The 24,383-nt window shown below is 38.2% G+C and overlaps 1 long non-coding RNA gene across 1 annotated transcript; it reads left to right on the forward strand.

Annotated features, from left to right (window-relative positions):
- Positions 1–1,987: 1,987 nt before the first annotated feature.
- On the forward strand, positions 1,988–24,333 carry LOC119695702. Its single transcript, XR_005255340.1, has 4 exons — positions 1,988–2,078; positions 2,543–2,589; positions 19,022–19,245; positions 22,330–24,333. It is a non-coding gene; the product is annotated as an uncharacterized LOC119695702 (long non-coding RNA).
- The last annotated feature ends 50 nt before the right edge of the window (positions 24,334–24,383 follow it).

Consider the following 24,383-nt stretch of genomic DNA (forward strand, 5'->3'; position numbering starts at 1 on the left):
GCATTCGTGCTCCCAGCCACTTTAACCCCTTTTAGAAGCAAATCCTCTTTGCCCTCCACTCTGTCATAAATTACAGCTGATAAGCAGTGTCAGTTAGAATGTCCCTTTCACAACTAAAAAATGATTTATTTTTTGCATCCTAAATTTGGATTCTTCTTCTTCTTGTGCACTGAGCTTAGTAAAGTGCAATCATTTAATCCTTTATTCATCTAGAAGTTATGCTTTCCCTTTTTTTCTTGCTGTCTAGCGTTCTTGATATTAAGCAGCTAATTCAAAGTGTATTTCAGGTATTTATATAGAGTACTTCCTGGTGTAGGATCATCAGCCAAGTAACAATATTTAAAACAGAGAAAGGGAGGTAACTGAGGTGGCGTTTATTAGTGCCTTGCCTCACCCTCTGCTTGGAGCAGGAAGTCTGCCCCAGAGCAGACTTATGGGGTTGCTATGGACACTCGTATACAACCTGCTGCAAACAGGAAAGGACTGAACTTTCCGGAGGGCCCTTCTGTTGACTAAGTTTCAGCAATTTGGAAAATGTTGAACCTTTAAGGTTAATTTTTCCCCAGTAACAGTCAAACAGTCATTTGTAATAACAAATCACTGGCATTTGAGTATGTATTACAAGTGTTTTGGTTACGTTATTTAGATACATGCAAGAAGTAACTCAAATTTGTGCTCAGATTTTGCCTCAGTTATTTTGTTCACAGTCAGTTAGCTGGAGTCAAGGCTAAAGCACTTTCACAAATGAGCAGCTCAAAGTAAAGAGTCACAGCTGGAAAGAAATACAGTAAAATCTTGGGTATTAAGATCCTTTCAAGACCAAGATTAAGAAAAGTTTTATCAAGTCCAGAAGGGCTCTGCCTAGATGGAAACCATTGTCAGATCATGACCATGTTGAGGAGGTAATTCAAAATGTAAATGTGGAATGGGAAAGCCACTCTCAGGTATGACCTGAGAAGTGTACTTTAGATGAGTTTTCTTGAAGGTTTTATTATGCTTCCTGTGTTAGCCCAGATATGCAAATGTTGTTAAACAGGCTCAAACAGCGCAGAACTAATTAGCTGACATCAAAGACATTACTTATTTGGAAGAGGATGAAGTAAACATGATCCACGTGAACAAGATGATTATTTTCTGTGAAATAAACAGAGCATGACCAAGGCTGAGCTGTTCTTTATGTAAGCCTGACATCCTACATAAACTGCTAATGTACCTTCAATTTTGAGCACCAGGCAGTCCAAACTTTATCAGAATATTTAGAAACAAATACAAAAATACAAAAATGCACCAAACACCAGAAACCACTTTTTTTTTTTTTTTTTTTTTTTTAATGCAGATGAAACTTAGGGGTAATACTTCAATGAAAGTGGTAGTATAAAACCACAAAAGTGACTGTGCTTTATGCCTCTTGTGTTAAAGGAAACAGAGCTTTGTGAACACACTGTGCCAAGAAACAAAATTTCACCTGTGAAAGCCATGTCTTTCTATAGATTCACCTTCTAAGAGAAATAAACTTACAGGAATCTGCTGTAGGACCTAATCATCTTGCAGAGTAACAGGTATTCAACAAAGCACATTTCAAAAACATTTTAATTATTTTTTGCAATAACTTCAAATGTGCTAAAATATGTGTTTTGAAAAGCAAGAAAAAAGTTTATTTAAAAGTTTTACACATACATACAGAATGGATAGAATTACAGAATTTTTCACTGCTAAATATACTAAAATGAAACCTTCTGTTTGGGGCTCACTGTTTAGTAGTGCTTTGATCAGTAGCTCAGAAGCTAGAATTGGTATTCAGCATGGCTCTGATCTGTGCAAATTAGCTTGATTGGCAGAGCTAATTAGCCTGGATGCAGCATTGTGCTGATGCAATTAGACAGCTTTTTGATACATAACCTAATATTGTTGCATGGCAATGTGGTGTTCCAGTTCATTAATAACTAGATCAGCTCCTTCTCTAGTATGGCATTGTATTTCCTGCCGTAGATGTGTTCACAAGGACTTTGCACAAGGGACAATTTCCGAAAATTTACCATAAGGATTAACATCCTGCTGGAAACACTTGGACATTTAAGGTAAGACAGGTTGCTTTTGCTGCCGCTGATCTTCAATCCTGTCTTAGCAAGACTTCCACTAAACAGGTGGATTTGTAAAAGACTTTGAGCTATACTCATTGGGACTAAACTTAAAAAGAAGAGAGAATTTTTTAGAAAGTGATTTGATAATTGGCATAGCCTATCAGTAATTTTGGACTTCGTTTCACAGAATCACAAATTGGCTGATGTAGGAGGGAGCTCTAAGTATTGGCTAGTCCAATACCCCATCTCAAAGACAGCCAGCTAGGCCAGGTTGCTTAGTGCTGTCTCCAGTTGGGTGTTGAATATCTCCCAGGATGGAGACTCACCAGGTAGAATCCACAGCCTACATGGGGAACATGTTGTAATGTTTGATTGTCCTTAGTGTCAAAAAGTTTTTCATCTATTTAAATGTAAATTCTTGCATTTCACTTTGTGCTCACTGCCTCTTGTCCTGCCATCAGATACCACTGAGAGAAGTTTGACTGTCTTCATTATAACTTACGATCAGGTAATTATGCACACTAAACTTTCCCTTCTCCCTGCTCTCTCAGCCTTTCCTTCTGTGACAGATGCCTAAGTTCTCTAATCATGGGAATATCAGTCTCCTTCACAGCTCTTTGCTAGCGTTGGTCCATGTGTCCAAGTCTGTCCTGTGCTGGGAAGCCCAGAGATGGACCCAGCTTTCCAGGTGTGTCTCACCAGTGCTGAGGAGAGAGGAAGGATCACCTCACTCAATCTGCTCGTGATACTTTCCTAATGCAGCCCAGGCAACTGTGGGCCTTCTTTTGGGAAACTCTTGGCTTTGACTTGTCCAGAGGACTCACAGGTCTTCCTTTCATGTAGTATTAATAGGTTTCCAGCACTGTCTGGAATTGGGATTGTATCACTGGCATTATTTCCTTTGTTGCTAATTTATAGGAAGCATGTTTATCTTGCTGTCCTAATGTCGTGGTTTGAGAGGAAATGAGTTTTTGGGAGGTGGTAGTGGTCAAACCAATAGGTGCCCAGATGTGGATATTGGCACCTGGTTTGACCATTGAGCATATGGATCCGCCTCTGAGAACACAGGGGTTAAAAGCGAGAGCTCCCAACGGGAATGCTCTCTTGGTTCCGGTGGATGGAAGAGTTCAGACCTCCCCTGCCCAGCTTCGGGCTGGGCGGGGGAGGGGAAAAGGCCACGCGGCCGAGGGAGGTAGGCCGGAGCCATGGGCCGAAGACGGGAGGTGATGGCTTGGATAAGAGCGAGTTCCCCACAGAGACGGAGGGGTGGAGGAACTCAGAGAAGCAGTGGGCAGCCCCCCCTCCTCGGGAGAGAGAGAGTGAGAGAGAGGTGCCAGTGCTATCTTGAACTTGATAGCACCGGCCGGGCCGAGGAAGAGAAGTGGGGGGGGCAATGGGAACCGTGCCCAATGAAGAGTGTGTAGCAGTGTGGGAGTTCAAGCTGAGCAGAGACTGTGATTTTAACCCTTCTGCGGAAGGTGGAAACCTGGCAAATGCTGATCCTCCGGGAGTCGAAGGAGAGAGAGACGGATGAGAGGAAATATAAAGGGTGAGAGAGCAGTGCAAGTGAAGAACGACGGAGAGAAGCTGAGGAAATCCTAGGTGGAGGAGATGATAGAGTGGCTTTTGGCTGGACTCTTTCTTGTATAGCCATGAGCAGAATCTTTCCTGTAATACAGAGACTGCATTTTAGGGGGAGGCGGCGCCAAGGAGTGATGGTGAGACCCCTCGGCCCCAGGGGGTGAAATATTGGGGGGGACTGGTGTCCCGAACAGGAGGAGGCGGCGCCAAGGAGTGATGTGAGCAGAGACGACAGGTGATGAGTAATGGTGAGACCCCTCGGCCCCAGGGGGTGAAATATTGGGGGGGACTGGTGTCCCGAAACAGTGAGAGACTGTCGTTCTCTTCTGGAACTGGGCATTCTTGAAAGGGAAACCCTAAAAGCAGCTCTGGTCCATGTGCAGTGGTGAGAGCACTGAACATGGAAGGAAGAAGTCACGACGTGCAGTTGTTGAGTGACGGGGATTGGCCTGTGGCACAAGGGGGGGCTCTTCTCTCCTTGATGAAATGAGAAGTGATTGTCGGAAGGGTGGAGATGGACTGTGTTGATTATCGGAAGAGTGATGGACTGGATAAAGAACTGAGGTTTTGTGATATTCTGTGAGAATTGAGTGGGGGGAGGAGGAATGTTTGACAGGTTTTTCCATTCTGCTCTGTGTGTTCATTGTTGTATAAGTGTGTGATAATAAAGTTTTTTTTCCCTTTTGTTTACAAGTGGAGGCCTGCTTTGCTCTGTCTCTGATCACATCTCACAGCAGACACCAGGGGAGGATGGGTTTTCATGGGGGCACTGGCATTGGGCCAGGGTCAAACCATGACACCTTACATCGACTATATTTTTTTTCAGAAATCTTTGGGTTCTCTAATCTCTTTCCTACACTTTATAATTTCATTTGTATTACTATCTATTTTCTTCTTTTTAATATTAACTAAATTTGGTTGGGTTTTTTTTTTTTCCTTATTGTAGTTTCTAAATGCACTTTGTTATTTAGGCAAAGCTTACCAGAATAAAGGAGTTCTGCCAAACACTGCATTTGTCATAACTTCAAATTTTATCTAAAGTGCTCACAGCCCAGTTTTCTCTGAACATTCTTTTTCCCAGTAGTTTTTCTTACAGCTTTTTGAAATGGGAAATTTAGCCCTTTTGAACAGCAAATTACTTGTGGGAACTGTATTCTGTATTTCCATAACAAATACAAGTGTGTTACAACAACTGAACTTTAAGCAACCACTAGTTTGGACTAGTAATTCATTAATTTTTATTCTACTGAGATTAAAATAGATCTATTTACTGTTTTGTGTAAAGCCTTTCCTTTTCAGTTAACTTCTATACTATTAATAAATATGATGATTTACTGCTTATTGCATAAAAGTGTTGTATAACAAATAATTTGAAGTCTTCTCAAAGTCTTCAGGTTTAATTTTTATCTATTACAAACAAAGATATTAAAGAAGGAATTTTTTGTCTGTTTTTATCTGGAGATATCAAGCTATCAAGCTTCAATTTTTCTTGGGTTTTTTTTTTGTTTTCTTTTGTTTGTTTGTTTTGTGTGTGGGTGGTGGTTATTTTGTTTAATTTTGGGGTTTTTGTATAATGTATATTGTTGCATTCTGTAAATAAGGATGTGAAAGAATCTGCACATTTAATACTGGATTTGAATAGGAGAAACATTCATTGCTAATATTAGTATCTTGCATTGCTAGTTTTGGCACATCAGAAATCATTCTCTTTTAAGTGGAGTGAAATAAATTTCAAGTAATTAAAACAATTTTCATATGCAGTCAGACTTTAAAAAATCTGAACTTTCATGCTAGAGAAATCAGTGGCACAGGTCTTGCAGTTGTAGGCCAAAACCTAAATCAGAACTATTAATCTTCATTAATTACTGGGTATTTCTTAACCAGGTCATCTAAAGACCTGTTGTTAATTAAAGGTCTGTTTTACTGGACTGAAACAGTTAAATTTCCCTGTATTTGTATCATAAATTAGGTTTTCAAGTTAAAATGGAGACTAAATTTAAACTCTGCAGCACTTCTGTTAAGGTGCATAATTTTTGTCTTTCTTAATTTTACAGCTGGCACTAAGAACAATTAACTTGGATTCATGGCTAACTGGTGGCCAATTTTTGTCTTATTTGCACCTTTTTTTACAGCAAACAGAGAGTGTTCCTGATGCACAGTATTATAAATGTGAGGATATTCAATTCCAAAAAAAAAAAAAAAAAAAGATAACACAGCAATTTTAAGGCTAATAAAACCTATCTCTTCTTTTGAAGAATATTTAAGAAGCCCAGAGTTAGGGAGTGGGATTGACAAACCTCCACATTAATGCAAGAGAAAGGGCAATGCAGAACCTGTATAAATCTTGGGCATGTGGTTTCAAAAAGCCATTATCACTCCAGGAAATTCAACCATAAACACAATTAACTTTGGTTGCCTTTAACAAGATGTAAGTGTCTAGCAGCATGATCTGTCAGTATGCTTAATTAATTATCCATCCTAAAAATGATGAACCAACCACTATTTGATTTTGATAATTTACAGATGATTTAGAAAAATGTTTTTACACAGAATACATTTCCTTTCAGAGTTTTCCCTTGCCTGTCTCTTACTAGTCCCTGTAAATTAAAGGGGTTTGTGTGGGAAATTAAAATCTTTCATAACAAAAACCACGAGAGGGAGCCCATGTCACCACGTTGTTTTGTTGTTTTGTTGTTGTGTTTTTTTTTTTTTTTTTTTTAATATACTGAGTAAGTGATCCTCTGTGGTTTAAAGAGTTAAGCATGATGTTTTTTCTTTAGTATTCACATGTCTTCAGCCTTCTTTTCAACCAGACTCGGTGAAAAGTCATCTGATACAGTACATTTCTGAATGTTACCTTTATATAGAGGAAGTATTAAACAGGTACAAACCTTATTTTGTATAAAACCAGAAAAAAACAAAAGGTCCTGAAGCTCATTTGACTCAGCTGGTCTCTACTGAGTTCAGAAATTTTTTTAAATCAAGTTTTATTTAGGTTCAGTTTTTCTTCTGTGTTGCCACATTGAAGAGGAAAATGTTCACAGACAGCAATTGTCATAGATGTATTTTTGCATACATACAGTCATAAAATGGCTTTGAATTGGAAGGGACCCTACAGATCACCTTGTTCCAAAGCACCTGCCATAGTCATGAATGTCATTCACTAAATCAGGTGGCTCAAAGCCCCATCTAACCTGGCCTTCCTGGGATGTGGGACATCCACAACTTCTTTGGTGAACAGGAACATGCAGAGAAGGATAAGAAATCCCTTGTCAAGGCCTCAGCTACAAAGAAAATATAATGCATTTTATGTTAATTAAATATGAGCATAGTGTAAGACTGGGGAGCTTAGATATTTAGTGCTTATATCTCTAAGGTAAAGCTTACAGATGTAATTCCCATGGAATTGTCTCATAACTATAAGATGACACAGAGAACTTAGTGTTTGAAACATATATTATTAGGAACTTTTACATACAATTTGAGTGTATTTATTAACAAGACAGCCATATATTTCCAGAGATGTAGCTAGAGCATTTCATCCCTAGTTACAGGAAGTCATTCTACAAAAGAGGAAGACAAAAAAATAATATTATTTGGACAAGGAAAATGATTTGCAAACAATGTGGGGAAAATATTTATATCAAATTTTGCATAAGGTAACTACAGTAATTTGGATAAAATCATTGATAATAGAGATGAATGGATAAGTGCTCAACATTTTATAGGGGAGATACAGGTTAGGTAACACCTGCATAACTTAGATATTTGCAATTGATTTGGCCTTCTGTGCTTCCTCCTGGCTACTGCTCCTTAAGTGCAGGCAGATAAAACCTCAGCCATAGGTATAAACTTACCATTGTTGAGAAAAGGGTCCCAGAACACTAAAATCCCTTAACCAGTACTTATTTTTGAACGGAAGAGAAGCAAGCGCATCCATTCCTTGACAAATTTTCTGAGAATATTTTCACTTTCACTGATAATAGTGAAAGGGAAAAAAAAAAAGCAAAAAGTAAAAGCTGCTCTCTTTCAATCAATCTCTACCCTGCTCTGCAATATGCTAACAGATCTTGAAGAGAGAGTAAGAGTAGATACCAAATAAGTTTTTGGCACTGTTCTCTGTGATGTTCTCACAAGCAATCAAGGAAAACATGCTATGTGCAAATATTTACAAATAAATGAAAAAATGTTTTGAATCTATTTCAAGCGTAGATGGCAGTGATTTGTTTTAGTATAGAAATAATGTTTTGATCTCTTCACAGTCTTTGCTCTTGGTCCTCTATAGGTTAGAGTTTTTAGTGGTGGTCCTTATGATGCTTCTGGCTTTGTAGTTGAAACCAAACTGAGGGAGTGTGGCAAGGCTTTGCCAGTCAGAATTAGGTAACAAATCTGAGTATGTGTCAGTAATGTCATGTCACAAAAGGCAAGAAGTGAAGAAATAAGAAAGCTTTTGACATTTTGACTGTTGGAATCTCTGAGCTGCACCTGCTTATTGTTGTCGAAGAAAATCTCTCAACAATAGGAGTCAAGTAGTCATTAGGGACGGATACTTCATATGCATGGGTAAGTGCACAGTTGCAAACACACAGGTATAGACAAACTATTTAACACATTTAATATATTTATTATGCCCCAAATCGGTAGTTTGAGCTGGGTAACAACCAAATAAAGTGAACAAATCCTTTAGCAGCAAACCTGAAGTTACTGGTAAAAGAAATTAGCTTGTAAATAGATTGTCAGTTACACACATTTACTAGTTTTCTTCCAAATATTAGCTGTGGCTGCATGCTTCCTAATGCTGAATTACTCTTAGTCTTAAAATATTTAAGAATTATTTAAGACATAGAATAATTCTTAAATATTTTAAGACTAAGAGTAATTCAGTTGACTTCTGAGGCACTTCATTTTTGTGCAATAACTATTATATATCCTTTTCTGTAGGTTTCAGATGATTGAATTGAAAAAAAAAACAAAATCCACTCTGATAAAGGGGTTATGGGATATAGTTTCCAGTATTTTGTAGGACTTTGTTTGGTAGCAATATTAATTCTTAGCTCTGGTGCTGGGAAATTGATGTTTTATGAAATTTGGACTAAATACTCTTTCTACTCATAGCTCATTTAATATAACTGTGATTCAGAGCCAATACAACTTCCGTTACTGGAAACAGAAAGAATCCTAGTGGTTTCTGTGACAGACAGGTTCTTCCTTTCTTCTTTGTTCAAAGATTTTGAGATTCATCTGTTTATATATGGTCTTCTTCCCAGTGTTTTATAGCAAACCCGAAAAAATCTGGCTGGTTGCACAGCTCTGTAGCGACTCAAGAATTCTTATATCCATCTCTTCAGTTCCTATTTTTATTAACTGCTAATGGGACTAATTATATGAAACTTTTATTCCCAGAGGTCACTGGAAATATATCTTTTTAACCTGTCAAGTGTGATGATAACACAATCCAAGAAAACACAAAATTATCTTGGCAGATGAGTAGGGGAAGAATATTTGATTAAAATTATAAATAATTTTCAATCTTGTTAATGTATCTATCATGTCAAATAGTACTAGGTACTATTTCTAAAAATAGAAATAATTTATTTGTAGTACCTAGTGATTTGAAGATTACATGGATGAACCATTAATTGGCAATTGATATAAAAATTATTAAAAATGCAATAGAAACCTGTTACAGTGCTTTATTCCATAGGAGAATAATAATGACTCATCCATTGATTACCACACATTTTCTTGTTTTTTTTGGAAATTCGTATTTGCAACCTGTTGTACAGAGAAATAATTTGTGGTACCACAGTAAAGTTTCTGCCATTTCTTACAATTAGTTTCATTCTATTGGAGTGAGTAGGTTTCAGAGCAGGGATAGAGCAAATTCAGTTGCTAAGGGGACAGAACGTCAACCAGAGAAAAACCACAGGGGGTATCTGAGTGGGGCAGCCCGTAATACCTGGCTTAGTTCACAAATACTGGCATTCAGTGGACTGTAACCAAGAGGAAAAAAAAGAACTTAGAAAGGACGTTAGATTGCTTTGTGAGGAGTGATTAAGGGCAGCCTTGTAATAAGATTATCAGCTGTGAACTTGCCTTCTGTTCGGAGGACAGAGTGGAGCACAGGTCCCAAAGGCTTCACTGCACCGCTGGGGTTGGGATAGGGGATTTCACTGGCTGAAGAAGAGGTGAGGGAGGACACAAAGCCAGGCACTGGCTGTCTTCACACACACTGTAAACACACGCTGGTTGTCCATAAGAGTGAGTGTGGTGAGTGCTGTCACACTGAGAACTAACTAAAGATGAACTGGCTCTGGGCTGGGAGAGTGCTTGCTGTTGCTGCCCACAGCTTGTGCTTCGTAACTCCCTGAGGCTGAGCAGAGAGCAGCCTGGGAGCTACATGTTTCCATTTACTCGTTAAACTGGTATATGTAGCTACCTACAGTCACCCCTAAGAAAAGCATTTCTCCAATTAATTTAAGTTGAATTAAAACAGCTTTAAACTTATAGCTGGGGGTTTTGACTTTTAAAATTGATAGAAAATGATATAAATGCCCCAGCTTCTTCCAGTTTATAATTTTATTTCTAACAATAGACCAAGGAAACAAAAATTACCTTAGCTGTCCATTATTTATTAGTCAACATCTGTGACTTTAGCTAATGAACAAGTAATATTGGAATAGGATGTAGAGAACAAGGGCATTGCTATAATATTACACTGAGGTATAACAACTTCAACTCAAACTGAAGTGAAATTCAGCAGCACACAGCCACATCAATAAACAGCTAGAGTTTTGCAAAGGTGTATCCTATTCACACCTACAGAAATATTTATTTGGTTTTGCAACATATAAAATATGTAACTAAAGACACATAAGTTACTGTAAACACAGCTAATTTTTCACATCTAAGTCTACATTTTGTATATGAAAATTATGTAGTACACGAAGCATGTAGGATTATATATATATACATACCTATGTATTTTTAAATGTGCTGGTAGAATTCTATTAAAAAAGAAAATCTGAAGCCATTGAAATTGTTGGCTTTGGGTTGTTCTGTTGTTGTTTTTGTTGTTTTTATCTTGTGTTTGCTTTTCTCTTCCCTTTTCTGTTCTTTTTTTTTTTTTTTTTCTTTTATTCCTTCCAAGACTGGAGATATAGTCATCAATTACTTCTGCCCTTATATGCCATATTACTGATGATACTTTAAATATCCTGGTTGAAAAACATGTTTAAAGATAACTGCCATTCAAATGACCATGTGTAGTAAAATTATCCATTTACTGTGACAATGCAGATTTTTTGGCTTAAAAATTTCATCTTAAAAACTTAAAAGTTTTTGGCTTTGAAGTTTCATCATCTGTTTTAACCTGTCTCAGTAAAAGTGTGCACAACTGTGTCTACATTGGAAGGTGGATAGTAATACAATGTCCAAGGAAAAGTTTCCTTACATTTTCCTGAAATTGGGTTGTAGCTGCTACAAAACAGTGCTTGTTTTGCAGAACTCTAAATCTTTATTCTATGCAGGATAACACCTGGTGATAACCTAGTGGTTTCAACAGCTGGGTTGTGATTACCTGAGGGCATTAATCATTACAGCTGGTTAGAGATGTGTTTTTTCACACCCCAGAAACACAGGCCTATGTCAGAGCTTTTACTGCAGATTGAGCTTTCAGAAGTGACCTGACCACAGGTTTGAGACCAGTCAAGGCAAAACCCCATCAATTTCTCTACTCTCTGGTAGGGAACATCTCCTTAATATCCCTTGCCCTTACACGTATTTACATTCACCTGTGAGAGATCAGGTTTTGTCATGGTTTGGCGCTGGCGCAATGCCAGTGCCCCCATGAAAACATATTCTCCCTGGTATCGGCTGTGAGATGCGATCAGAAACAGAGCAAAGCAGGCCTCTACTTGTGAGCAAAGAGGGAAAAAAAAAACTTTATTATCTTACAACTATAATAAAATGAACACACAGAGGAAAATGGAAACCTTTCAAATATTTCTCCTCCCCCCACTCAATTTCCCACAGCATAAAACAAAACCTTAGATTTTTACCAGTCCATCATCCTTCAAATAATCAACTCAGTCCATCTCCACCCTTCCGACAATCACCTCTCATTTCATCAAGGAGAGAGGAGTCCCTCTTGCACCACAGGCTTCCCTTGGAAACACAGCTGAGTCCAGTTGTGTTTCCACGTCACTCAGCACCACCTTCGTGACTTCTTCCTTCCATGTCCAGTGCTCTCACTACTGCACATGGACCAGAGCTGCTTTTAGGGTTTCCCTTTTCAAGGATGCTTCACCCAGTTCCAGGAGAAAACGACAGTCTCTCACCTTTTCGGGACACTAGTCCCCCCCAAATTTCACCCCCTGGGGCTGAGGGGTCTCGAGAGCACCATCACCTCATCACCTGTCGTCTCCGCTCACATCACTCCTTTGGCACCAAGCCATCGCCTCCCCCTAAAATGCAGTCTCTGTATTACAGGAAAGGTTCTGTCCATGGCCATACAAGAAAAGTCCAGCCAAAAGCCACTCCATCATCTCCTCCCATCTAGAATTCTCAACTTCTCTCGGTCATTCTTCACTTGCACAACTTGCATCACACTTGCACGTTTCCTCTTACTTTATCCCTCTCTCTCTCTTCTCCTTCAGCTCCCGGAGGATCAGCATTTGCAAGGTTTCCATCATCCCACAGAAGGGTTAAAATCACAGTCTCTACTCGTCCAGAACTCCCACGCTGGCCCTGCCAGGCACTCTTCTTGCCGCCCCCCCTTCTCCTTCTCGGCCAGGCCAGTGCTATCAAATTTCAAGGTAGCACTGGCACCTCTCTCTTTCTATCTCTCCCTCCCAAGAAAGGGGGGCTGCCCGATGCCTCACAGAGTTCTTCCATCCTTCCATAATCTGTGGGTAACTCACTCTTGTCCTGCCGGGGCCAGGGGCCTTCACCTCCCCTCTCTGCCCAAGGCTCCAGCCTACCTCCCTCCGGCCTCGTGGCTTCTCCTCCCCTGCCCAGCCCGCAGCTGGGCAGGGCAGGTCTGACCTCTCCATCCACCAGAACCAAGAGAGAGTTCTCCTGGGAGTTCCTTGCTTTTAACCCCTGTGTTCTCAGAGGCGTATCCATATCCTCAATGGCCAAACCAGGTGCCAATATTCACATCTGAGCACCTATTGGTTTGACCACCACCACCACCTCCCAAAAACTCACTTCCTCTCAAACCACGACAGGTTTCAATCCAGATGTGTATATGAGTTATACTTTGAAACCAAACAAGAAGAGTCATAATATGAATTAGTACTGCTTGAGTATGTCACCATCTGACTGTTCAGATTTAAGACTGTGTGCATTCTTCACTAAAAGGATTCTGTGCTGTAACAGAGCTAATCAAACATGAAATAGAAGAATGGAATGAATGAATGGCTTGTTTCCTGGCATTATACAATTTCAATTGGTTGATGTGCTGTGTAAGAACCTGAATATCAACCCTGAATATCAAGCCAGGAGAAACAATCAAACTGTGAAACATTAAAGGTTTGTTAACGGTGAAAGCTATGCTAACATGATATTTAGAGAAATAAAGCAACAAGATGCATAAGAATGAAAGAAAATTAGCTAATTTTTGCAGTAAGTCAGTAGCTTTACATTTTTCATAATACACAAATCTAATAATCAGAAGGAGTACACTGTGCATATGTGTGTCACACATATATTCCTGGTTAAAAACAAAATAATTTTTTAACATAAAAAATTTTGACAGTAAGGTATAAGAAAGCATGTGTCACCCTGTGATAAAAGGATTCTTGGTTGTGTGGCATCTAAAGAATAAATAAACAGAAAAATTAAGGGTGTGAATTGTGACATTTTTTCAACTATCCAGATAAAGGAGTAATCTGGAGCAGCCTTGTTGGTTCATCATTGAATTTCCTTCTAATACATGGAATCAGAAAATATTTATATCTGTGGTTTGTATGTGTGTGTGTTTCTGACATTCCATTCATTATTGCAAATAAGTATGACGCAGAGGACAGAGAAGCTCAGCCAGATGAGACCTATTTGTCTTTTGTTTACAGCCAGTGGCCAGTCCTTTTCCTCAGATGCTTGCTAAGGGTGGAGACCATCAAATAAAAAGTCACCTGAATGAAGTAAAGGGTTATGTAGACTTTAATATAGATTTCGTCTGAAATGTAATGGAGCTGAGTTTTAGGTAAAAGCCTTGTTTGGCACAAGAGGAGGCAGATTGTTTAATAGCTCTGACAGTCAATATATTTTATTCAGTAGCAAATTTCTCACTGTGATTTGTTGGGAGGAAATGCTGGTCTCTGACTTTATTCTAATGAGGAGTTCATCTAACTGGTTCAGAACATCCTCAGTGTGCAACAAGTATAACCAAATTGAAATTCAGTCATGAAATCCAGTCTTAACTTCAGCACCTGTCTGACTTCAGGGGACAGAAAACTCCTCTGATGGTGTTTGGGCAACAGGTGAAAATACTTGTGAATGTCAGTCTTGTGAGTCACCTGATGCAGTTGTTGAATTCAGTGCAGGCTAAACTGATGATTTCTGCTTGTTTTGCACACTTCAGATCTGTACAGGAGCATGGAGCGTATCAGTCTTCCTTGTCTGGACTAACTGTTCCAGCTGAAGAGGCATGTCAGTCTATTTCTGACAGTCTATTTCTAAACTGCTGACAGCTACCCATTTCTAACCTCATACATAAGCCAACCAGCTGCTGTATATTAGAGAATCACAAAACCAGTTAGGTCAGAAAAGACCTCGAGATCACTGTGTTCAACCTTTGACCAGACACCACCTTGCCACAGAGACCATGGCACTGAGTGCCACATCCAGTCTTTCCTTAAACAGCTCCAGGGATGGTGACTCCACCTCCTCCCTGGGCATACTGCCCCATATGATTTAGTTGTGTAAGTCTTTTCTATTCATATCTTGGCAGGATTTTTAAAAAACTCTTTTGTTTTCCAGGATTGTGGGAACTGCTTTTTTTTGTTGTTTTGGGTTTTTTTGGTGTGTTTTTATGGATACAATAAATACAGAATGGTTACATGCTTATTAACCACTTAAAAAATGAGCAGTACTCAAACGATGTTCTTAATATACATGTTTCTAAGCAATATTCTGTAAGGAAATTTCTTTCTTATTCTCATAAGCATGTGAATGGTTCCACTTTTGTTAACCTCATCTAAAATTACGATCTTTTACATCAATATATACAAATATATATACAAATATATATATATATATATATATATGTATTAACTTAAGACCAAAATTTATCCCATCATAAAATTATTATTTTTAGCTAATGTTAATAACTAGTACATTTTACTTGCCCAAGTATGGTAATTGATAGTGTGAGGCTATGAGCTACCTGAATTTCACTTGTGAAACACTGATATGTGAGCACAGACACTCTATAGTGGTCAGCAGATAGGTAGCAAATGGAACAAGATTGGAACCCACTGTGTTAGCTGTACTGATTGAGTATATAAGGATCCAATGCATGGAAGAAGTGTGGGCTCACTGCAGGTGCTGCCTCTATATTTGCAGGAGCCTGAGATGTCCTAATGTCTGGTAACCACAAAAAGCAGTTGCTTTCATCAGGCTGCCAGGCATGTGTAAAATCCTGTTCATATGGAAAAATCGTAATTTCAATTTGTACAAAGTTTCTGGGGAAAAAAGGATCCCTTGAGGGAAGGTGGTGCATATGGATTACACGTGGTAGTCCCCTACTAAGTGTCATCTCCTTCTTTTTAGGACTTGATGCTTTGAAATACACAGGGAGGTGGTATCTTGTAGGTCTTATGAATTTGAAAAGCAGTCTTCCGTGTAAAAAGGGGGGAAAATCTGATCTCTCTTAGGGATAGGTAATTCATAGTTCCTATATTGTAGGAAATAGGAACTATGCATTTTGTAAAAGTTTTTGGAAATTTCATGACATTATCAGTTGTTTTCAGTTAAACTAATTGTGGGAAATTGAGCAATAGTAACCAATTCTTATCTGTTTGAAGCAGTTCATACCTGAGAAATCAGTTTATGTATTATTTGTTGGTAAGGATGACATACTTCACATATTGTAGTAATATCATCCAGTGAAAACTTTTACCACTTGTGCTGCACATTTTAGGGAAGGATATTTTTTCATAATTCAACAGGTCTTTTTTTTATGGCACATTCCTTAAAAAAATTACACTAGCAAGAAGAGAGGAGAGTACTAGTAATCAGCTGCACTGTCCTCAGAGCAGCTCTTCAGCATTCTGCACAGAGAATATGTGTTATAAATTAGGCTGATGGAAACAAATCCTTGCCCATATATCTGATTTTCTTCAACAAAGAAATCACGCATGTTTTAAAAGCTCTGAGGTTGCTTAAATGTTTTCTGTTAAGGTTGCATCTGACTGACTGATTTATTTAGACTGACAAGATTCTTTGCTTCTATAACATAAAATTGTTTTTATAGGATGGACTGCTGATCCTTCATCTGATCTTCCTATTTCTGATCACACAGTATTGCGCATTGTCATAAATTAATGTATATCAAAGCTTAAGACAGAACTCTGCTCCTCACAGTCAACTGGAATTGTTTGTGATGAACTAGAGCTCTGACCAGTCTAAAGGAAACCCAGTAGGGAACAAGTCCTTGCCACAGAAGCATCTAACTCTCCAGACTGCCTCTCAGAGTCTATCTGATTTTTTTTGTGTTTGGTTTTACATTTCTTCATGGCAGGCTTCAGTTAGTTTTAGCAGTAGGAAACACAATATAATGAAAACATTATCTTCCTTTGTAATTATGACACAATCTTTAGCCTGAGTTTCCTCTTCCAAGGTTAGGCATTTAAAATGAGTTACTTACATAACTTTAAGATTGGCTTGATTTTCACAGCTGGCAAACACAATCTGTGTGGCCCCTGTAGTTTTCACAGGGCTAACTGAATTTCACAGTTTAGGAAAACAGAAGTACTGAGTTGATTTTGAAGTGGTCCACAGTGACATTGGCAGGTGCCTGCAGCAGTCTCATGGCTGGATTGAAAGAGGAGCACAGGGGCCCTGCAGGCAGCCCTGCAGGACTCTGCTCCAGCTGCATCTAGGCAGGCCAGCACAGGGGAAACTTCTGCTTTCCTGGATAACTCAGTCACAGTTATCCCAGGGAACACTTCACCACGATTGGTAATATGTCCTTTAAGGACATCTGGCTTTAAACTAGCTTGGTTAAGCACTGGGCTCATCTGCTAAGTTACTATTGAATCCTTCAATTTCCTGTATGTCTACATATGGCTGCATGACAGGAGGTTGCCAAGTGCAACCAAATATAAACAAACCTGACAGGATCCATATCCTGTAATTAAAGTTTCAGTGGCACTCCTGACAGTTCTTCTCCAACTTCTCTTTCATGACTTTCAAATACCTACCTCTCTGCTGCCGTGTAGGTCTTGTATTAACGATGAATCCCCTCTTACTTCAGTCCCTTGAATTTTGGAAGACAGAAGTGACTCTGGGTCTTGCAAAATATGAAGACAGGTGGAAGTAGTTATGCAATGCATGGAGAGGGGAGCTCCTCTTGTTCTTAAAATAGTAGAAATGGCATAGTAGAAATGGCATTAGAGGCAGATAATATGAAATAACTGATTTTGTCTCTTTTCTTCAGATGAATGAATATACTTGGAAGAGGCAAAAAAGAATAATCATGATAATTTCAAAAAAGTTTTTTTTTTATCAGAGAGAAGGAAATATGTCAATAGAAACTGGTAATAAGAACAAAGAATAAAGTTTGAAGTAATAAAAGATGTATAAGTACCATATAATTCTCTTCAGGAGAAATGCTCTTTTGTACGCTCCTAGTTTCAGGAAATAATCACACCAAGTTTCCAGCACACTGCAGGTTCAAGCTTATGATGAGAAATTTAAACAGGGACTTTCTTATCTGGGTGTATATTTGCCATGTGAAAGCAGCTATAAAACCTATCACCTTGTCCTGTGTGACTCCTTTGGATGAATGGATACTTTAAGCTGCAGTCTGGTTTGTTGCAGAATACAGAAGGTGTTCCGTGAATAATTCTAGTTTGTCCCTAACCATAATCTGTATTTTCATGGCAGTTTGATCCCTATGAGGCTTGAGCTGCAAGTGAAATCTCTGGTGGATCCTACACAGCAGTAGCTTTAATGGTAAACCACTAGAGAAACAAGTGAAGAGTTGAAACTAAAACAGTGTCTTTTGCCTTCTCTTTTATGTCACCATTCCTTAAGGAAAAGTAAAAGAATGTAAGATGATGTTACTTACTTATTTCTCAGAAGAATTGTAAAGGAATTTTAAGTTGCATTTGAAGACCTTTTTCAGACTCTATATATTAAAATTCTACCTTTGTTATAATTTTTTTCAAATCTTGCTATTTTTCAAGAGGTTTTTCCTTTGACAACTTATACATTATTTCCTTTTCTTTCCTTTGATTTTTCTAAAGCATACAAAACTAAATTGAAATGTCATCAACATTAGTAATGTTGAAACATTCTGCATTTAATATTTATTTAGGGTTTTCCAAAAGTAAAGCTCACTCAGCCCTTAAATGGTGTTATGTGTGGGTCTCTATGCCTATAGAACCTATGAAGGTGTTTTTAAAGGCACCTGGAAGAATATAGGGTCAGCTTGGTTATTGTTTGTGGGCCTCAGTGCTGTTGGCCAGCTTTTTCTTGGTCTGTCTGCAATGTGTGAAGCTCAGTTTCTGCAGAGATGCCATTCAAGGTGCCATTAAAATAAAAACCACAGAAGACAAGCGAGTCTTCAGTCTTAGACTATGGCTACAGCATTTCCTTTCAGATCGTGAGGACTTAATTCAAATATGAAAGCATTATTATTGTCATTAAGGTCAAAATGTGTTCTAAAAGCCATTCACAGCTAACTTTAAAAATGCAGTCAGGTTTTGTTACTCTTACAGGAATTTTTTTGCACTTCAGGATGCTGTATTCATGTTATACTAATTCATAATGACTGTTGTTATTCACTTTTATATGCTGTCCATTACTTTTTCAAAATTTCAGCTCTCATAGGTAGAATTTTTTACAGCATTATGATATACCTATTTTAAGTAGTATATTTAAAATGACAGAAACAGCATGAAGAGATATATCACAGAAACTCATGAAGAGATTTTTTAATAAAAGAATGTGTTTTATTTAAACATCTCTTTTTAAAAAAGTTTGTCATGAAAGAAAGAATAATTATAAAAATCTATGTTACTGCTATAATAAATCATTTAACAAATTGTTTGTTAAGAGCATAACTTTTTCTGTTGCTCTGGATTGCTTGTGAATAATTTTTATATTATTTTCTTTTTTTTTCCCCTCAGATTGCTGTGTCCAGAATTACCTACTGGTTCATCCTCAATTTTGTTTGAAAGTTATCAATTCACACAGACTATTTGAAATTAGAGCTGTCCTTACTTCTACTGAAGACAGTCACACGAGATTATTTTCTTCCCATATCAGGTGGGAGAATGCAATGGCCTCTTTGTGCTGAGAGAAACCCCAGGAGTCAGCAGAGCACATTCAACTGTCATACAGCTATAAAGTGGTATGAAACATAATACTCCACAGCTTTTAGTCCTATAGTATAGTCAGCTAAAGCACTTAGACATCACCATGGCTAAAGCCTAGCTCAGTGCAGCTGAGCATGAGCTGAGCTGTAATTTTTGTATAGCTTTTTCAGAAATCAGGTGCTTTTGGAGAAGGGTCAGCCTGTCACCAAAAGCAGTTATGTTACAAACACAGAATTAAGTTCTTATAGGAGTTCTTGAGTATTTACTTAGAGGCAATTTCACTTCTAGGAAAAAAAAAATTATTGGAATACTTATTTTTGTAGTATTCTCCAGTTGTAAATACTGAGGAAAGTATATATCAAGTCTGTTAATGGATTTAGGCTCATAAGAACATATTATTTTTCTTTATGCTTTCAGGACAGGTGAAAATCAGCCCTCTTTTAATAACCCTTTAGTGGAAGAAATGTTCAATGGAATTAATTCTCTTTTTTCCTGTCTGATTTTATACTGTGTTGCTGAGATGAATTGTCTTTTCTGCAATTTCCATGCTGAGAAAAGAAGATTCCTTAAATTGGTAGAAATGAAAAATTAGTGTGGCTTTATAACTTTGTGATTATTTTATGGTTTGTTTTACTTTTCTGCTCTGAGTCATGTAATCTTTAATCTCTTTTGGTTTAAATCCCCCATTAATTTTGTTTGATGCTTCCTGTTTAAAAGATCCTTTAGGAATGCTTTACTACATCTCCATTTTTGTCCACCTCTGCAATATTTTATGGTAATATTTTTTGGTCATATATTGTAGTAAGTAATGACTTAGGGCTTTTAAATACACTTATTTTATTTCTCTCGTGATACAAAAAAGAGGTCAAATTGGCTGTGTTCACAATTATTCAGCATTTAGATTTGAACTATTGTCCAAATGCGATATATTCAGGAAGCAAATTCTAATAGGATTATCATCTCAAATGTTATTCTGACCTTTTATAAATAAAAAGGCCTACACAGGTAATTTTCCTACCCTTGCAAATTAAAAAAAATAAAAGGCTGTTCTCTGGGTCAGTGGACATGGCAGTGTCTACTTTATTATTGAACAGGACGTGCCTTCCAAAACAGGGTGGCTACATTAAAACTGGATTATCCCATCTCCCAAACAGTGTTCATTGAGACAGAATCATGGGAGATACTAGCTGTACTGCAACCAATCCCAGGGGTTGTTCTAAACAATAGAACAGCATAGGTAGTTGAGTTTCAGTGTCTTTGTCTGGGAACAGGCACTTACAGAATCATTAGTTGCAGTCCAGGCGGCTGACGGAAGCCATCTGGTTTTGGCTGGGGTACTGTTAATTTTCTTCACGTGGCTAGCACAGAGCTGTGTTTTCCATTTGTGCTGAAAACAGGGTTAATAACATAGAAATTGTTTATGCTGAGCAGGGCTTACACAGAGACAAGGCCTCTGCTTTTTCGTATGGCTGCACTGGTGAGGTCCTCAGGGTGTCTGGAACCTTGTGAGGGCAAACAGCCGGGACAGGTGACTCCAACTGACCAAAGGGATATTCCAGACCATATGACATCATGCTCAGTATATAAAGTGTGGAAGAAGAAGGGGTGTTTGGAGTGATCACATTTATATTCCCAGGGCACTTTATGTATAATGGGGGCCTGCTCTCCTGGAGATGGCAGGCTGAACACCTGCCTGCCCTTGGGAAGCGGCCTCAAATTGCAGGAATGTCCAATGGCCCTGTGGACACTGAGCGGCTCAACAGCAAACATCGCTCTTGAGATCCACAAGTAAGACATTCTTCCTTCATTCTTTTGAGGCCTTCCCTGTTGATGGTACACAGAGTTTGCCTAACATGAATACCAGAAGGTTTCACAATGTGAAGCAGTGGCAGCCACTTTTGCCTAGGAAAAAGTAGGAAGAAGTACTGAATATGTGTGTCTTCTTTAAGGAAGAACCTGAAGGTAAGAGCCTTACACACAAGACTGGAAAGGAATTCAGGTCTTCCTCTCTGTCTGAACAGATTTAAGTGTTTCTTGATCTAGGTAAGCAAGTATCTTTCAGACTGTCTTACAGCTGCTCAAGTGATTGAATAGATACCATTTAGTCAGAATCTGAAAACAATGTAAGACTTTTTGGACCAGACAGGGAGAAATAAAAGATGGATTAGAGATCAACTGGCATATGGAAAATTGTCATCTAGCATTTTCACTGAAGTCTATTTTTGTCTAGTTATAATGCACAGTAAAACACAGTGCATTGCTTGGCACAGTGGCTTTGAGCAGCTGTGTGCTTCTCAGTTCCATCACTGTCTCCAGTATCTTTGTGGTTAGGACACTTGCATGAGGAAAAAGAAAGGTAGCCTTAATTTCCTTCAGGCAAGGCAGTGATTTAAATTTGAATCTTCTGCTTCTGGGGAGATGTTCCAACACATTGAGCAAGAAAGGGAGATAGATAAAGGGTGGAACAGTGACCATTGTGTTTGCCAAGGAAAACCTGGACCTTGCTGTGTTTTTGAAGGAGCTTTGGCATCATTTTGCAGAAAAAGGTCAAAGCTAATCCTAACTGGAAGGAGGCATGTCTGTTCGACCTAACACTGTTTATCTCTGTCTTGAAAACGACACTTCTATCCTCTGTTTTCAGCAATGCTCATTGTTAACAGAATTTGCACATTGGGGATTGCATTTTGAGGTGTCCATTTCTTTAAGAACAAAGAAGTTTCATCAGTAGATGTGATTTTTTGACTAATTGAAAAAACTATATAAAACTACCCAAATCAAGGAAGGCTTCCCATAAACAATGAAATTCGTAAGTATTTATTGCTAGCTGCTTATGTTATTCAAAAACACTACAGATTTTGAGAATTGGCAATATAATAACATGTCTTTAGAACAGTCTTCTAATGTTATTTTTGGGGGGCTGGAGAACTCATTAGAACAGCATGAGGGTGACAGCTAACATGTCCAAACTAGGCCCATTCAGTCATTTCAGCATCTCCCTGGCTATTCAGTTGATCATACAGACAAGCTTTTAAAAAGACTGCCAAAACTTAAGAATTTCTGCAAAAGCACCTTGGCTACTTTAATATTTAAATATCAAGGGTCACTTTTGTCTTTTTCAGGCTGAAGATGCTTCACCTGAAAGGTTTATACTTCATGATCTGGAGTCATCATCTGAAGTTTGTTAAAGTGTTATAATACCATGAGGATCTTTTACAACTTCATTGTCTGAACTGCTAAATTTTTAGGAGAATTAAAAAAATATGTATATCCTGAGAAACATTTTTGGCTTTTAAAGTACCTCTTCTTAGACAAAGAACTTTTATTGTCACTTTTTGTGTCATTTTATCACAAAGTCAAAGCACAAAATTGTTCTCTCTCAAAAGATTCTTTTTTAATTTCCTGGACTAAGTTTTTAAAGACATAGATTATGCCTTTTTGAGGGTGAATCATATTCAGTAGTACTAAAAATTATGCAACAAGGAATGAGAGCATGCAGAAATGTTGTATGATCTGCCCAGACTTGGCATTTAATATGTGCACCTATCCTATGTTTTTCACACAAAATGCATGCAGGATAAAACCAGGTAAACAGTTAGTTTAATGCCATCAAAGCACAGTTTAATGCATCAAAGCAAAGAAAATGCCATCTAAGTAATAAAGAGTGCAAAGGAAGACACTGTTAGAGAATGGCAGAAAATGGAAACCAGTAGGAAGAACCGCTATCACAGCCCATCTCCTGGAGAACTCCTGGACTCTGCTCTGCACATCATCACCATCCTCTCCCCTTGTCCTTCATGTTCCTGTGCACATTGTGCTTCCCTTCCTGATGGTAGGGTTGATGAAGAGGTCCTGGCCAAATAGGTTCAAAAGGTACAGATGGAGTGCCACACTGGGATTGTGATGCTTTGAGATCTATAGTGACTCGTAGAGATGGTAAAGTTTGTGTTGGGGAGGAAGAAATTGGAGTAGGTTTATATAATTAGTTTTCAGGGTGTCGTGGTTAATATGATATCTGAGTGTGATATGAACTGTTTTCAATATCACTGGTTAATTCTATTTTATTTATGCTCTCTTGATGTCATGTACTTTCCAAGTAGATTGCACAGTTTATGCTAAATGCTTAATTGTCCTAATGTAAAATAGAAAAAGGTGAATAAGAGAGTAATTGCAACCACAGAGGGATAAATTTTCTTTCTTAGCCAACCCTAATGCTGGGAAATTTAGTTAAAGTATTCAGAAACAATCCAAAATATACATTCTGTACTCAGCAGAAGATCAGAATAGTATGGATGACATTGTAGATAATGTCTGAGTCCACAAACAATAGTGATGAAAAGGAAATCAGTAAATCAGGAATAATTGTTCCAATTTATGTTCTGTTTCCTAACTTTTAAATGCTTGATGTTCCAAGTTAAAAATCTTCCCTTAATATGTTCCTACAACAACATAAGACAACATACAGACATAAGACAAATAAGACAACTTATAGAGAGGGATGGGAAGAGGGCTGCTATTTCACGCATTGAATCTGACTAGAGCACAACACTCAGCTTTTTTGGGCTTCTGCATAGCTCTGCATAGAGCAAAGACCACATGCGTTCAAATAGCATTCCAAGGTTCCATAGTTTATCCCAGTGGTCAGCTCAGCTCCTCTGGTCTTTTGCTTCCTGGGACAATAAGTCTTGATGTCATGTGTTGCCAGCCTTTCTTTTCTGGCTTACCTGTCTCTTCCAATCTGTAACATTTAACCTCTGTCTCTACAACACTGCCAAAATCCACTTTTCCCCACTCAGTACAATAGGACACTTCAGTAGTGATACAATGAATCCTTTCTTGTTCATCTGTCTCTTAGGTCTCTCTAAAGTTCCTAAGAATGATTTCATTTTTGCTTCTGCCTCTTCAGCCAAATAGATGCTTGGGCAAGCTTGTGAGTTTCATGACACAGTGAAACAAAACTGATGATAGACTGAAAATTGAACGCATGGTATACCTGTATCTTCAGTCCCTTATGCGTGAATTTAAAACTTCTCTTATGAATTTAAGACTATTATTCCACATAAACAGTGCCTTGTATTTGCATATTTATTTAATTTAGAGCTGGATTTGAAGAGCAAATCATTCTAAGAACAGGGACATTATTTCAGAAGAAAGCATGCCATTACCTGCTGGTAAG

Source organism: Motacilla alba, chromosome Z (genome assembly GCF_015832195.1).
Source record: "Motacilla alba alba isolate MOTALB_02 chromosome Z, Motacilla_alba_V1.0_pri, whole genome shotgun sequence".
NCBI classification, from domain to species: domain Eukaryota; kingdom Metazoa; phylum Chordata; class Aves; order Passeriformes; family Motacillidae; genus Motacilla; species Motacilla alba.